The sequence below is a fragment of the Mauremys reevesii genome, unplaced genomic scaffold (genome assembly GCF_016161935.1).
Source record: "Mauremys reevesii isolate NIE-2019 unplaced genomic scaffold, ASM1616193v1 Contig166, whole genome shotgun sequence".
Lineage (NCBI taxonomy): Eukaryota > Metazoa > Chordata > Testudines > Geoemydidae > Mauremys > Mauremys reevesii.
In genome coordinates, this window is record NW_024100789.1 from 50,620 (window position 1) to 66,304 (window position 15,685).

The 15,685-nt window shown below is 49.6% G+C and overlaps 1 non-coding gene across 1 annotated transcript; it reads right to left on the reverse strand.

Annotated features, from left to right (window-relative positions):
- Nucleotides 1-14,310: 14,310 nt before the first annotated feature.
- Nucleotides 14,311-14,383, reverse strand: TRNAV-CAC. The gene has a single exon. It is a non-coding gene; the product is annotated as a tRNA-Val (tRNA).
- Between the last annotated feature and the right edge of the window lie 1,302 nt (nt 14,384-15,685).

Genomic DNA, 15,685 nt, shown 5'->3' on the forward strand with positions numbered 1-15,685 from the left:
CTAGTTCGTTAACAGCAATATAAAATCCCCTCAGATCTTGGTGGCTTTCTCCCATGTTACCAAATACGCAGTTTGTGACACATTTTCTGTGCAAATCTCAAAGATTCATATAAAATAACCTAAACATTTGCCTCACTTCTCTCTAGTTGTCTATTTCTAACTGAATATGCCCTGAGATTTCCCCCTGTCTCTCTAATTATAAAATACTAAGAAAATCTCAGATTTACACCTTTTCTCAGATTCTTGAACCTGGATATAAAATGTTTGCAAATGTTGCCCATTTCCTCTTTATTCATTTATCAAATATTGATGTGAAACACTCAGATTTTGCCTCCTATCAACAACTGATATAAAATCCCTCTGATTTTCCACTTTCCTCTCTATAATTTGCAAAATGGATCCAAAATATCTCAGAGTTCCACCCTTTCTCTTTCATTTCCGAACGTTGCTCTCAAAGCTCAGGTTTTGCCTCTTTCTGTGTCATTATCAAATGTCAGTTAAAAAATCCTCTCGGGTTTGGGGCTGTTCCCCATATTTCTAAATCCCAGCAGCTTCTTCCTTCGAGGGAACCTATTGCCCTGAGTTCTTCTCCATCCTGGATGTTGTAGGGGGTTAAATTGCCCAGAGATCATCTTTCCCGACTCCTTTGTGAATCATTTGTTCCCTCCTTTACCTCTGTTAAAATGTTTGCCGAAGAAAGAGACCAGCCAGATATTTAATACCCATCAAAGCCAGAGGCCTCCCCCTGTTTGGGGGATCAGAGGTTCCCAACCAGTTACAGAAGAGTTGGCTGGACCCTTTTCTTTTCTCCAGCTGGCACGGGATGAGGAGGTCACTCTGAGTGCAGTGTGAGTTGAGAAGTATCCCAAACCCCATGGCAAATGGCCTCGGTGAGGGGTTGCTTCCCACAGTACTAAGATGCAGCCACCTCTGGGGTGGATCCATGGTGGCCATTATTTGCTAGTGACAGGCCATGGACATTTCTTACCTATTTTGTCCCTCCAGGCCTTCCATACTCCAGTTCAAGAGACATCCCCCAGGGCTCCCTCTGCCTGTGTGATTGGCCAGCAGGGGGCGGTGGTCACTTTCTATCCACTTCTCAGGCACTGTGAGGTAACAGCGTTGCTGGGTGGGGGTGGGGCTGTGGGGGCAGATAGCAGCTGAAGGGGGATTGTGGTGGGGGAGGCCTCTGGGTGGCTGGGCAGGGGGTACCCTAGTGAGGTTGGTGGGTTCTGGAGATTTGGGGTTTCAGGGGGTGGTTGTGATGTGCCCAGCCCTGAGGCTGTGGGTCCTGGAGGTGGGTATCGCTGGGAGCCTGTTGGCTGCAGAACAGCCGGGGTGGGCGTCTCTTGGGGAGGCGGGACAGGGGGTTAGAGGGAGCCTGGTGCTGTGCCAGGGGCTCTGTCTGGGCTTCCCCCGCAGACTCCTGGGATCGCTGCCGTGCCCAGTGCACAGAGTGTGTGTGGGAGAATCCCCGGCGCTAGGCCAGGGGGTGCCCCTGTAAAGCATCAGGGGATCCCGCAGGGGGGAGGAGGGGGTGCCAGGCAAAGGGCAGGGCAGATCCTGCTGGAGGGTGGGGTAGGATCCTAGGCAGGCAGTGAGGGACTGAGTTCCCAGTGGGGGTCCCTTTTGGGAGGTCTCTGGCTTCTGGGGTCTCTTGGGGTGAGGGGGAAAACCCTTTGGGATTCCCAACCTGGCAGTGACGGTCTGGTGGGGGTTCTCTGGCCGGTGAGGCTCTGAGGGGTATCTGAGGTCTCTGGCTACGGACTCTGGGGCTGGGTTCCAGGAATATCTGGGGGCGGGGCTGACGGGGCCTCTGGGGGCTGCTCCCGACCTCGCTTCTTCTCCCTAATTAGCTTATGCCATAATCCTAGCTCCAAGCACTGCCTGACATTCCCCGGCCAGGCCCAGTCACTGTGAGGTGACACCCCAGATTATTGCTCTGCTCCCCTCTTGAAAACTGCAGGAACTTCCACTTCCAGTGTCCTAGATTGTCCAGTCCGTGTCCTGGATCTGGGGATGAGGGAGGTGGGAAGGGGTCAGCGCTGCCGCACAATGGTCTCTTCCACAGCGTTCTGGACTCATTCTTTCTGAACTCTGGTTTCATTGAGACCATTGTTAATCCAGAGTCACTGTATGGAAAGACAAGGAGTGACTCCGGATGGACAGTGGGGCAAATGAGATCAGCAATTCTCCCTGTGAGGAGGGGCTCGTTAGCTGCTCTCCCCAGAGAGCTAAAGGAGGAAGCTGCTCAAACGCTCTGTCCCTCTCTGCTCAGGATACTGGGGTTCAGCTTCCTGGGTCAGACGCTGCAGCCTCCATTGTGATCTGGGAGACCAGGCTTAGCAGCTGCTGCTCCCCAGCGGGGTTCTGTGCTGGGAAGTGACCTGAATTAAAGCTGCTTCTCTGCCTGGCCCAGGGGATGACTTTCTCCAGCTGGTCCTAGCCCCTAGGGCAGCCCTGGGCCCTGTTAATACTAAATTCTGAGCCAGAGTCTCCAGGTAACTGAAAGACCTCAGGAAAGTCTTCAGGTCTGGCAAGAAAGTGACTCTGCACAAACAGCCCCTCCCTATTTCTCCTCCCATTAGCAATTGCCAGGAGAAAATCCAGCCGTGGGAGAACAAAGCCCCAGGAATGGGACTGTCCCAGCCAGAGGGGCAGGGAGAGAGGACAGGGAAGGAGAGACTGAAAGGGGCAGTGGGAGAAATGAGGGGAGAGATTTCCACCCAGACACATGTATTGCTGCATCCTGGGCAAAACCACTTTCCAGTGAACAAAACAAGGATCAGACAGAGGAAAAGCCAGTTCCTGACTCCATATTCCCCCTGCTGGGGTGTGGCTACCGTGGGGTCAGTGTGTGAGGGAATCCCCCACAGTGACTCCTTTGGTTCTGCTCTTTTCTAGCCTTGTGTTCACAGACTTTGTTAGGGGGTGAGGGGAGGGAGAAGGGAGGTTAAAAATGTGTCTGGGCTTAGCATGGCAGGAGGGGCCAGGTCTACATTGTTATAAACAGACTGAGCATTTCCCTGCATGGCAGAATCTAGGGTGTCTGTGTGCAGGCAAGGGGCCTGGGGGAATTCTGATGTGAAGTTAACTAAAACCGGTTCTGAAACGCCCACAACTGCCCTTCTCCCCCAGACAGGCTGCAGAATGGCGTCCATGTTTTCCTCCAGCTCATCCCAGCCTGGCGTGGGACAGGGAAGAGAAATGGCTGCAGTGGAGCCAACTCAGGTAGAGATTATCGGGGGGTTGCTGGTGGGTTCCTGCTGGAGGAGAGGGAGAGCAAATACACCGGAGATGGGAAGGTTTGCACAGTCTGTTTTGGAGGTTAGAGCGGGGCAGGAAATGCACAGGGTGGAGAAAGGAGGAGGCCAGGGTGTGGCAAACCTGCTGGGAGTTATTTAATAAGTGGCCTAGATTCTAGGAACAGACCCAGGAGGTTCGGAGGTGGAAATACCCTAATTTGTGAAGAAAGAAAATAGCCCACCTACATGGAGCTAGTCAAACTGACCAGACTCCCAGTGCTGGAGCCTGACATCACTAACCAGCGGCTGCTGTGAGATATGAAGGGGGCACCCATGAGTCAGGCTTATTGGAGCTGCCTCTCCCTTCATATCCCGCTCCTCACAATGGGGAGGGTGTTGGGCTTCCTACCAGGGAGCTCTCCCTGGACCCTGCTAGGGGCTCCATCTCCTGTATCGGTCAGTGGCTACTAGGTGTGTGATGGATCTGCAGGGAGAGACAAGGGGCTCTCTCTTCGACCCCTCATCCTGGTATTTGCTGGATACTCTGAGCGGGGTGGGGGTTGGACTCTGTTGAGTGGGATCCACCCAGAGCTTCCATTTGATTGGCTCCTCTCTGCCACAAATAGTGGGGTTGTGAGTGGGGAAAGAGGTCCTGAGTGTTGGACTCTCGCTCTTTCAGGGGCCGGTGACCTTCGAGGAGGTGGCTGTGCATTTCACCAGGGGAGAGGGGGCTCTGCTGGACCCCACTCAGAGAGCCCTCTACTGGGATGTCATGCAGGAGAACTATGAGACTGTGACCTCGCTGGGTAAGGGTTCCTGTCCCCTCGGATCTTGGAAGGGGAAATGAAGAGTTAAGGTTCACGCCAGCCCCACAATGCCACCTCTACTCTGTCCTGTTTCAGCATCACCCCAATATGCCAGTGACACACACACACTACCAGAGACGCTCCCCTGCTGCAGATCACTTTGGGAACAGAGCACAGGAGCCATATCGCACAGTGTCAAATAGCTCCTGTTTGCTCAAGTGAAACTGGGGGTTAGGTCTGGCATAACTGTTCCATACCTAATCATTTTGTTGCCCTTTTCTGAACCTTTTCCAATTCCAATATATCTTTTTTTGAGATGGGGCGACAACATCTTCATGCAGTATTCAAGATGTGGGTCTATCATGGATTTATTTGCTGTTCTTACAATTATGATATATGATATATTCTGTCATATCTATCCCTTTCTTAATTATTTCCAACATTGCTTGCATCATATTTTACAATATATTCCAAATAAGGTAATTAACGTGCAACATATGTGTCGTTGTTTGGGGTTTTAAGCTTTAAAAGGCTTGTGTGATTTTTAGCTCAGGGGACAGTATTCCAATAGCTGTCTCCCCTGCACTTTTAACTAAGAGAATAGCCTCAGGCTGAGCTGATTCAAAATCAATCATGTGGTCGTTTTCCACAACAGCTTCAAGAGGTCCCTGTGATGGAATGTAAATGTCTTCTTCACACCTTCCCCCTACAGGAGAATGGCTGTTTGACCAGCTGTTTGCCTTGCTGTCTCTGAGGACCTGGTCTGTGGGTGTTCCCAGAATTGTAAAATTTTCAGTAATATCATACTGTAAAATCTCATAACTTTACATACAGTGTTACTACACATTTTAACAGGAGGATAATATTCAGTAGATTATGCGTTTTTAAATGATACCTCACAAGCCATACTGCGTACAAAATTGATCATAATTTTCTAGAAGAGTGAACACAGGGGTGTAGACTGACACAGTGTCTGTGTGTGTGTTCCCAGCAGATATGTGGGTATTTCAGTCCCTTATAAGCATAGTGTTGGGCATCTTCAAGGCCCTGGGGAACTGGTCCTGGGAATTCACTGGTTTACCAAGTGTGACACTGTATGGAATTGTGAGACACTTTGGTATTAATAATAAAATAATAATATAATCTGATAAAATTGCAATGAATCGTACTAGATATGCCATGTAAGGTGTCAGTAAAAATGTTATGATTTGCCAAGTATGATAATATTATTTCTATGTTTGTATCACCTTTGTATTGTGAGTTATAGATATGTAGGGTATATCTGTATTTCCAGACTTGTGCAGTGTTTCTGGGTGACACCCCCAGACATATTGACATCAACACTGCCTAGCCTGTTTGATGGCCCATTGACGATCATCAGCTGTACAATGAGCCCATGGAAAGGACCAAGGGGATACACCTATTGAGTCAGCAAGACATGCCGGGGTATGCCTGTGTAATGAGAACTCCAAGGCTTTTCCATGCCATGTGCTGTGAATCTTGTGTTTGGAACACAGGAAGTACAGGCCACATGGCAAAAGGAATATAAAGGGCAGCTGCATCATCTCCATTTGTCTTCAATCCCCCTTTCTACATCTGGAGCAACTTCTCTACAAACTGAACCCTGGAACAAAGGACTGAATGACCCATCCAAGCTATGGATGTGTTCCAGACGGACTTTCAAGCCAGCAACTCACCAATACTGCTAAGAACCTGATATATCCATTTTGGAATGTATCTGACTGCGTTCCCATTTAACTTCTTTCTGTCTTTCTTTCGTTTAAACCTTTAGTTTAGATGCTAAAGGATTGGCTGGAAGGATGGAATTTTGGGTACTATCCAAACCTATACTGACCTGGTGATGTGGGTGACTCTTTGGGGTCAGAGGAACACTGTTTATGTGAGCAGAGTTTTTAAATAACTTCTCACTGTACTGGACCTAGTTGCTGATTGGGAGTCAGAGAACAGGGATGCAAAAAGGGGCTGTGTGATTTCTTTTTCAGCTTCTCGATAAACCGTGTGGGGATCAGAAGCACAGTTTGTGACTGGTCGGTGAGTTTAACTTCAGTGTTAACCAGCAGTTTTGGGAGCATCTGCTCTCCTTTTTCAGCCTGTCTAACTTTGGCATTTTCAGTGAGAACTGCCCTGGCGCACCAGGTCACACTAAGCACTGAAGTTAAATTAATAGAATGTTTGTTTTTTTATGACCAAGTCTTATGAAATCAACTAAACTCCTTTGTTTTCTTTCATCTGAGCAGGGTTTCTATTTTTCCAACTTGATGTGATCTCCCAGCTGGAACAAGGGAAGACCCTGGGTCCCAGACCTCCAGGGTTCAGAGGAAGAGAGATCCTGAGATCTTCCTGCACAGGTGAGAAACATTAAACCACCTCAGAATCTGTAAGTGCCTGAAGGAAACATCTGGGATGCCCTACAAAGCTCTTGGGGAGGTCTCTCAGTTCATTATTGTCCCTAGCAGGGGTCATATCCTCAGGATAAATATAGCTCATGGCTTCCTATAGCTCCTAGCAGACACCAGGCAGTAGCTTCCTCCCTTCCCCCTGCGTATTTGGATGGGATGTGAAGGCTGAATTCATCCCCCTCCTCTCTCCTGTTTGGGGGAAGAGTTTGGGGGAGTTCAGCTCCTGATTTTTATTTGACCTGTCCTCAGCACTTGTTTTTGTTTGGTCTTCCCCTTTCCATCCCTGTTTGAGGTTTCTGTCTCTGTCACAGCAGGTGATGCAATGGCATGTGAGAAAGAGGAGCGGAATTCTCAGCCTGGAAATGTTGAGCCAGTGGGTAAAAACAGAGCATTATCTCAAAGATCGAAAAGGAATGTGTCCAGGAGTCATGAGCAGGGAAGATCCTGGGAGATTCAGCACAGACCAAAAACAGATCAAGGAAACCAGCCAGGGAAGAAAGTGGATAAATTTATTTCCTGTTGGGGAACTCAGAAGGTCCTCATGGAAACCACAACACAGCAGGATATCCTCAGGCGAAAGAGAAAAAATACATGCCCGGAGTGTGGAAAAACCTTCTCTCACAGCTCAGCCCTTTCTGTACATCAGAGAATCCACACAGGGGACAGGCCCTATGAATGCACTGAGTGTGGGAAAACCTTCAATCGCAGTTCGCACCTTATTAGTCATCAAACAATCCACAGAGGAGAGAGGCCCTATGAATGCCGTGAGTGTGGGAAATGCTTCACTAGCAGCTCAAACCTTTCTCAACATCAGAGAATCCACACAGGGGAGAGGCCCTTTGAATGCCGTGAGTGTGGGAAATGCTTCACTAGCAGCTCAAACCTTTCTCAACATCAGAGAATCCACACAGGGGAGAGGCCCTTTGAATGCCGTGAGTGTGGAAAATGCTTCACTAGCAGCTCAAACCTTTCTCAACATCAGAGAATCCACACAGGGGAGAGGCCCTTTGAATGCCGTGAGTGTGGGAAAAGCTTCACTCAAAGATCAGACCTTTCTAGACATCAGAGAATCCACACAGGGGACAGGCCTTATGAATGCAGTGAGTGCGGGAAAACCTTCAATCGCAGTTCGCACCTTATTAGGCATCAAACAATCCACGGAGGAGAGAGCCCCTAGGAATGCCGTGAGTGTGGAAAATGCTTCACTAGCAGCTCAAACCTTAGATTTAATTTACCCTGGTTCCTCAACTGTTGCTACAGCTCTAGTACCCATCAGTCCAAAGACTGAGAGAAATGGAGAGTTCCAACCATTATCCTTTTAGTATCTTATTGTTCCTCTCTCTGTTTTTTGTGCTGGCCTTTCTATTCTATCACTTTCTGCCTTTGTTTAGTTGGTAACAGTTGGTTTCCATCACTCACGTTTGTTTGTTTAAATCTCTATCCGTTGTGAAATAAATTTTTTGCTTGTTCGATAACTGTACTCAGGTGCTGTGTGAGATACAGTAGCAATGGTCCACAGTAAAACTAGTAACCTGGGATACTTGGGGAAGAGAGGATCTGGGATTTCACCAGGGATCTGGTGATTCGGGCTGGACCACAGAGCGGGACACATTGAAGGAACTCAAGGGTTAAGGTGGCTGCTGTAGCTCAGAGGAGGGTGCTTGAGTTCCAGCAGGCTGGTGAGTTTGGTCACTAACATCCAGCTGCCAAATGCAAAACTCCCTCTTCCTTGTGGCAGCTGGCAACAAGGAGACTCACAGTCCTCAGCACCCTGAGAAGGGTCACAATGTGTCTCTGTGTTGATCCACCTGTCAAATCCACACAGGGAAAGCTCCCGATAGCACAAACCTCTGCCCTATGAAATCATGGAACATGTGCTCTTTGCTCTGTGAAAGCATGTAAAGAATCCAAGCGCTGGAGGACAGGGTTTGGGTCCAGAGTGACCTAGACAAATTGGAGGATTGGGCCAAAAGAAATCTGAGGAGGTTCAACAAGGAGAAGTGCAGAGTCCTGCACTTAGGACGGAAGAATCCTATGCACTGCCACAGACTGGGGACTGACTGAGTGAGGGGGGTTTGATAGCAGCCTTCAACTACCTGAAAGAGCAGCAGTGTGGGCTTTCTCCTGGCCACTTTTGCTGGGCTGGGCAGGCAGCCTGGAGGCCTTTCTAGAAGAGAACTGGGAACTGAGTTAGAAAATCCAATGTGAAAACCAGAACCTCAGGTTTAGACTCATTTATTTATAATATTAAATCTTCAATTCTAGTGTCACAGTCAATACAATTGCTTCAGCCTGATAGTTGCCCAAAGGGAAACTTAACGTCTCTCAAGGGGAGTGGAGAGAAAAACTTTTCAGAGTCCAAGAGAGACAAGGTGGTGAGGGTAAGATCTTCCAGAGGACCAACCTCTGTTGGTGAAAGAGACAAGCTGTGGAGATAACCCAGCACCCTTCTTCAGTTCTGTGTAGCCTGGAAGGTCATCTCTTCCATAACCAGCAGTTAGAACATAAGAACAGCCACACTGAGTCAGACCAGTTCATCTAGCCCACTCTCCCGAAAGTGGCCAATGCCTGGCGCCCCAGAGGACCCCTGGGACCAACATGGATACACCACCACCACAAACAAGGTTAAAAGTCAATGCACATGGGAGAAGGATCTTGTGTTTCATTCCTTATGTGCTAGTCCCATCATGTGGCCATTTCCTTTTCTTCCTTTCTTTTAAAAGCTTTGGTGTTTTGCACAGAAACATTATTTCCCAGGAGAGACCCAGGAGTGGGGACTGCATTCCTGTACCAAACAGTCACTGGAAGGGGGCAGACAAAGGCCTTTAGGACAGAGGCATCTGTCACTGTCAAAGTTCATCTCCCTCCTGCAGGTCACTGGCAGCCTGAATTTGTTCCTTATCCTCCCAGAGTCTGGGGGCTGGAATCAGCACTACCCAGCCCCTCCGTATGTAGCAGGAACAAACACAAACCTGGTCTGTAAAACAAGCTGTCCCCTTCCTTCTCAGGGAAGATTTTTCTCTGATTGAAGTTGAGCTTCAGTTCCCCTCTCCTAGGGGCGGGGCTGGTGTGGGGCCAGCTCCCAGTGAGCTCTGTTTTCACCTTTGCCCCCTTTCAGCCACTCTGGGATCCTAACTCTGCTTGCGGCTGTCAGGCAGCTTCCAGCTCATCCACCCTGCTCACTAACTCTGTGGTCACGTGTCACCCCCTTTGCCAGCACACAGAGCCTATAGGAAAACTACTCCTGCCAGATGCACTGGTATAGTGATGTGCGTAAGTGTCTTCCAAGCAGTTGATCTGGGTTTGATTCCCAGCCAGTGCAATAATGGCTTTTCTCTTCTGTTGTTTCCTCATCTGGAAGTGGTTTAATTTCAGTCACATTGTGTTACAATCACATTATCTATAGAATGAAACAATAAATGTGTCAAAGTCCAGCAGGTCATTCAGGATGGAGGCACACAAGGGGCTGGAATGTGTCATCTGAGAAAGACAGAACCCTTGGAAACCTGCATCTCCCATCCCCTGGCCTTGCGTGTTATGATTCCAGCTGCGTGAGCTGTTTGTAGGATGTTCCGGCATGGTGGGAAATGAAGTTTTGAGTTAGTTTTGCTCCTGCAGATTCCTTTGCTGTTACAGTTATAATGACATGAACAAAGGGAAGCAAAATAAACATAAACCCCACATTGCAATACAGGTGGGGAAAGGGAAGATCATGGTTAAGCCAAACACGTCAAAATAAAAATTAATACTAAAAAGGTGAGGAGGGAAGAGATCAGGTATGTGGAGAGCCCCTTGATATTTCAACGCACATTGTTAGAATCTAAGTTCAGACTTGACACTGGAAAACCTGCAACTTCCTGTCTCTCTGAACACCTGTGATGAGCAAGATGGAGTTGGGACACCTGTTCTGCTTCAATCCTTTATTGTCTCTCTGTTCTCTCCTTCTCCCCCCAATTCCTCGTCTCCAATGTCTCTGCCTTTCTCCTCTTGCTCCCTCTCCCCTGCCCTTTCCAGGAACTCACAGTCTACAGCATTTAGGACAAGCCAGAGCTCCCATGTTCTGCACATGATCCTGTGTCAGAGGACGTGGGACCCCGGTCAGAACCAGTCACCTGATCAATATGACCCTTTATGGGCGACTTCTCTGCCTACTCTGCAATTTACACCCCCCCCCACTGAAGGGGGTGGGGTACAGCTCTGACTGAGAGGCCCCACAGGAGAAACTTCAGCCCAAAGACAAATTTGTGTGAAATGCTGAGAAGTGAAGAGTCCCTTCCCTTCCCCAAATCCCCAGAACTCTAGTGTCACCCCATGGCACAAGCACAGGAACCCAGTGAGATGGGGTTACATAATACAATGGGGGAGGCAGCAGGGAGAGAGGTGACAGGGACTCTCTCTTTTTCCTTCTCTCGTCACTTTCTGTTCTGCTCTTTCCTTCCAGGAACTGCAGTCACAGCAGGGAGGGGTTTGTCTCCGTGTCTGTCACGGAGGTGGTGGAAGTGACGGATTCTGTGACTTCCTGCAACCTCCGTGACTTCTGCAGTGGCCACAGTGGCTGACTCCAGGGCCACTCAATCAACTGGCTCCAGGGACCGCCCAAGCAGCGGCCAATGCGGCTGGCCCGGGGACCACTTGACCAGTGGTCCCGAGGGCAGCAGGAGCAGCCACAGCTTGGTGGCCTCTGGCAGCACTTCTGGGGTGGCCAGAGCAGCAGCTGACCCCCTGGGGCTCCCCCCTGCCCTAGCAGCAGCTGGAGTGGCAGCGACTCTCAGGGCTTCTCCCCTGGTAGCTGGTGCTCATTATCCATCAAATAAATCAAAACACTTCCCCCTGCAAATGGATTTAGCCCGGGACCCTCAGAGTCAGCAGCTGTTACGCCCCCACTGAGCTCTCTGGTCAGGTGTCCTAGTGCCGGGAGCCTCCGATTTAGATCCTAAAATAGCGTTTTTGCACCAGGGTGGCTGAAATTTTGAACCAGACATTGTAGCTCCACCGTTATTTTATTGAATTGCTTCAAAACAGCAAGTGTAGAAAGTCTCCTAAGTGCCAGGCTCTCTGCCATGGAAACAGCTGCCCCTGCTCTCCAGGAGTCTGTGCGTTCCACCCAGCAACGTACAAACCTGCTCCGCACTGAAGGGGGGTCAGACAGTGACGGTAATGCAAACCTTCAGACTATTAACCCAGGTCCCTTTCTTTAACCCAGGACATGCCAGTCACCTGTTAGCCATGGCGTTATCTTCATCTTCAAATACCTCTCAGGACATTGAACAGAGGGAGTGAAACCCCCTCCCCCGAATGGCTCCCTGTTGAGGCGTTGTACCGTACCTGCCCCTGGAGACTGTCTGGTTTTATACTCTTAGAGCTTTTTCTCTTCAAACCCCTTATCCCAATCTCTGGGCCAACCTCCGCATTTCAGAGTTTAGAATTTACTCTCATCACCCTCCTATGGCACTTTCCATGTGAATTGGGCAAAGCAAGTGGGGGAAGCTCCGTGGCTAATGAAAACCAACACTCTGGGTGAGGCCTGAACTCACACCCACAGCTGTATTTCCCCCTGCATGAGCCACTATAGGTGCTTCTTAGACAAACTTGGGCTGTAGGTGGTTATGTGTGTCTGTGCTTCACCACTTTGGCTGCTCTGTGAAAAGCTGTTGGTTCAAACAGAAGCTGGTGGGTTTTTGTTTTGTTTTAAGCAATTAGAGTCTAGTACATTTTAACAGGCAGAAAATGTCCTATTCAGGTCTAGCCCCATTTGACTCCTTCTGTCCATCTTCTTCCTTCCCCCTCAGTGTCTTTCCTTCCCCATTGGGGACATGCAGAGATGAACCCCAGTCAGTCTGTGTCACAGAGAGTCTGTATCTCCTAAGGAATGTGAGTGAAGGATTCCGGCTGAATTAACGCCGCTCACCTGGGTTAGAAACATTTGTTTCTTTCGAGCAGATAGTGGGAAATGGGACATTAATTCAGACCCAGGAGGCAAGGCAGAGGCTTCATGCTCTTGATCTCCATGAAGGGAGAGAGGATCCCCAGGAAGGAACAGAGCTTCCTTTAGATTCAAGCTGGGTCTCCTGGAAGTTGGAAAAGACCCTTGGTCACTGAGGATCTCATGGGATCGTACTGCTCCAGAGGCTCGAGAGTCCTGGGTGCGGGAAGGGTGTCACTGCACAGTCTGAAATGGAAGGGAGGACCCTGGAAGGGACGGGGAGGAACAGAAAATGGAGAGGAATGAAACAGAATAAACCCCTCTTCTCTCTCCCATCCCCAACCCAGCAAGAACTGTTATCAGTGGGGAAATTCCCCACGATGAATGGCAGAGACCACAGAGACATTTGCCTCATGCTGAGAAGTAAGGTGAACAGACACCAAGTGTGAAAAATTAGAGAGTTTCACCAGATGCATTGGTGGTATAGTGGTGAGCATAGCTGCCTTCCAAGCAGTTAACCTCGGTTCAATTCCCAGCCGATGTGATGATTCCTCCACTGGGAATTGGTTTAATTTCAGTCATATTGTATCAGCTTATCAATGGAATGAGAGAATCAGTATCCCAAATCCCAACAGGTCATTAAACACCCAGTGGAGGAAGAAAGGGGTGGGACTATATAATGAGCAGTTGGAGTCATCCTGGTATTACAATGCTTCATTTCTTTTTTTTTTTAATTCCTTTACTTCCCTCTCCCTTTTAGACTCAGAGCCTTTAAGGTCAGAAGGGACCAGTGTGATCATCTAGTCCGACCTGCTGCACCTTGCAGGCCAAAAGACCCCACCCACCCACTCCTGTAATAGACCCGGGAGGGGAGGCAGCTCCGTGCTCTGCCCCTACCCCAGGCACCACATGGAGGCCTCTGCTCCCCTCCCCAACGGTGTGCAGAGATGTGCCAGCAGCACTAAGGTGGCTCCCTGCCCACTCTACATCCGTCCCTCCGTGCCGCTCCCAGAAGTGGCTGGCATGTCCCAGCATCCCCTGAGGTGGGGGGAGTGTCTCCACGTGCTGCCCCTGCCCCGAGCACCAACTCTGCAGCTCCCATTGGCCAGGAACTGTAGCCAATGGGAGCTCTGAAGCAACGCCTGCAGACAGCAGCACATGGAAATCCCTGGCCCCACTCATCTAGGAGCTGCTGCCAGAGGTTGTGTGTACCGGTCACTTTGGGAGCTGCACCACCCTCCTGCACCCCACCCCACCCCAGCGCAGAGCCCACACTCAAATTTCCTCCCAGTGCTTTGCTTGTCTTTCTTTCACCAGAACCATCCTTCTTCTCCTGGGCTGCAAGTAGCCATCCCTGGGAAGCCAAGAGGCAGGCACAGGATTCTGCCAAGTAAGTGTCCCACAGCGCTGCGATGGACAGTGCGATGAAGGTAAGTCTTCCCGAGGCAGAATGAACTGCAATGCAGCGAACCACTGGCCAGGCGGTCGGGGCGAAGGGCATTCACTGGAGGTACAAGCATGAGTGACTCCTGAGCACAGGGCCTTCCACTTTTAAGGACCTGCTCCTCATGGCCTGCGACTGGAGATGACTTGGCTGCATCTGGTGGGTCACACTCCACCTTGGGCAGTGTCCATGCTCTGGGTGTGCGAGTGCTGCCTAATGAGAGTCCCAGACACCTTGTCTATCTAGGAGCTCTTCTGATCTTCCAGCTGTTCAACGAGCCCCTTCATCCCACAAGCATTCCAGGAGGGAGCGGGAGGGGGAGGGGGAAAGCCACTTCACAGGCATTCAGAGAGGGAGAGGAGACAAAAATGGGAATCGGGGAAGTATAACAGACCTATTGAGCATAGAAATCACTGCTGCTCCTACAACAGCAGGGACAGGCCACTAGGATCTGGGAAGAACTAAGCCATCATGTTTCTGCCTGGTTTTGAACCAGGGACCTCTTGCGTGTGAGGCAAACATGATAACCACTACACTGCAGAAACTCTGTTGCAGGGCTCTGCCCCTCCCTTCATAAGAACATAAGAACGGCCATACTGGGTCAGACCAAAGGTCCATCCATCCCCATATCCTATCTGCCAATAGTGGCCAATGCCAGGTACCCCAGAGGGACTGAACTTAACAGGTAATGATCAAGTGATCTCTCTCCTGCCATCCATCTCTACCCTCTGACAAACAGAGGCTAGGGACACCATTCTTACCCATCCTGGCTAATAGCCATTAATGCATAACCTCCATTAATTTATCTGCAATATGAACAAGGAGAACATGTGGCACCATAAAGACTAACAAATGTATTTGAGCATAAGCTTTTGTGGGCTAAAACCCACTTCATCGGATGCATGCAGTTAAAAATACAGTAGGAAGATATATATACACACACAGAGAACATGAAAAAAATGGGTGTTGCCATACACACTATAACAAGAGTGATCAGTTAACGTGAGCGGTTATCAGCAGGAGAAAAAAACCTGGTGTTGGGAGGGGAACAGGAGAAAGGACAAAGGAAGCAAGAGACGAAGAGAAAAGAGGGATCAGACAGTGGATGGAGCAAGAGGTGAAACAAAAAGGACAAACCCCAATGTCCCCAGTGATTCTAAGGGACAAAATCCAGGTGTGCAATAAAATTCTGCCTCCTTAAGCTCATGTTTTCCATGCCTAGAATTCAACTCTCACCAGATGGATCAGACTGAACAGGTTTCACACCTCCAGGAGGCTCTTACCTTCTAAACAGGGACGGCTGTTTTCTAGTAAAATCACTAAAAGGGAAGGAGAAAACTCGAAAGAGGTTCCTCCTGGCGCTCACGTCCGTGAACCCGAATACTCTCTCAGTCCTCAAAGAGAGACCTGGAGAAGGAGACTTGCTGCAGCAAAGCCACAGGGGTCTCTGAGGTTTCCCTGGCCCCTCGCCCCTGTCCTGCCTGGCTGATGTCAGCATCTCTCTGTGAGGTCACCACCTCCCCACCACCTTGGACCAATAGGCTGAGGTCCTGCAAAAGGCCTTTGTGATGTCACTGCCACATCCCTCCCTTGCTGTGCTAATGTTCTGCCCCGGCCAGGCACTTTGGAGGTTTGAGCTACTCCCTGTGGATCACCCCACTCAAGGAGCGTTCGTTCTAGGCAGCAAGCCGGCTAGACAGGGAAACAGCAGATGCTGCTCCCAATGCTACACTCAGTTTTTCAGAAATTAGTTGACTTTATGGCCAGAAGAGACCATTAGAGCATCTAATCTGACCCCCTGCATATCACAGGCCTCCTGTAGGACACCATAGCTATTTTTGGGGCAA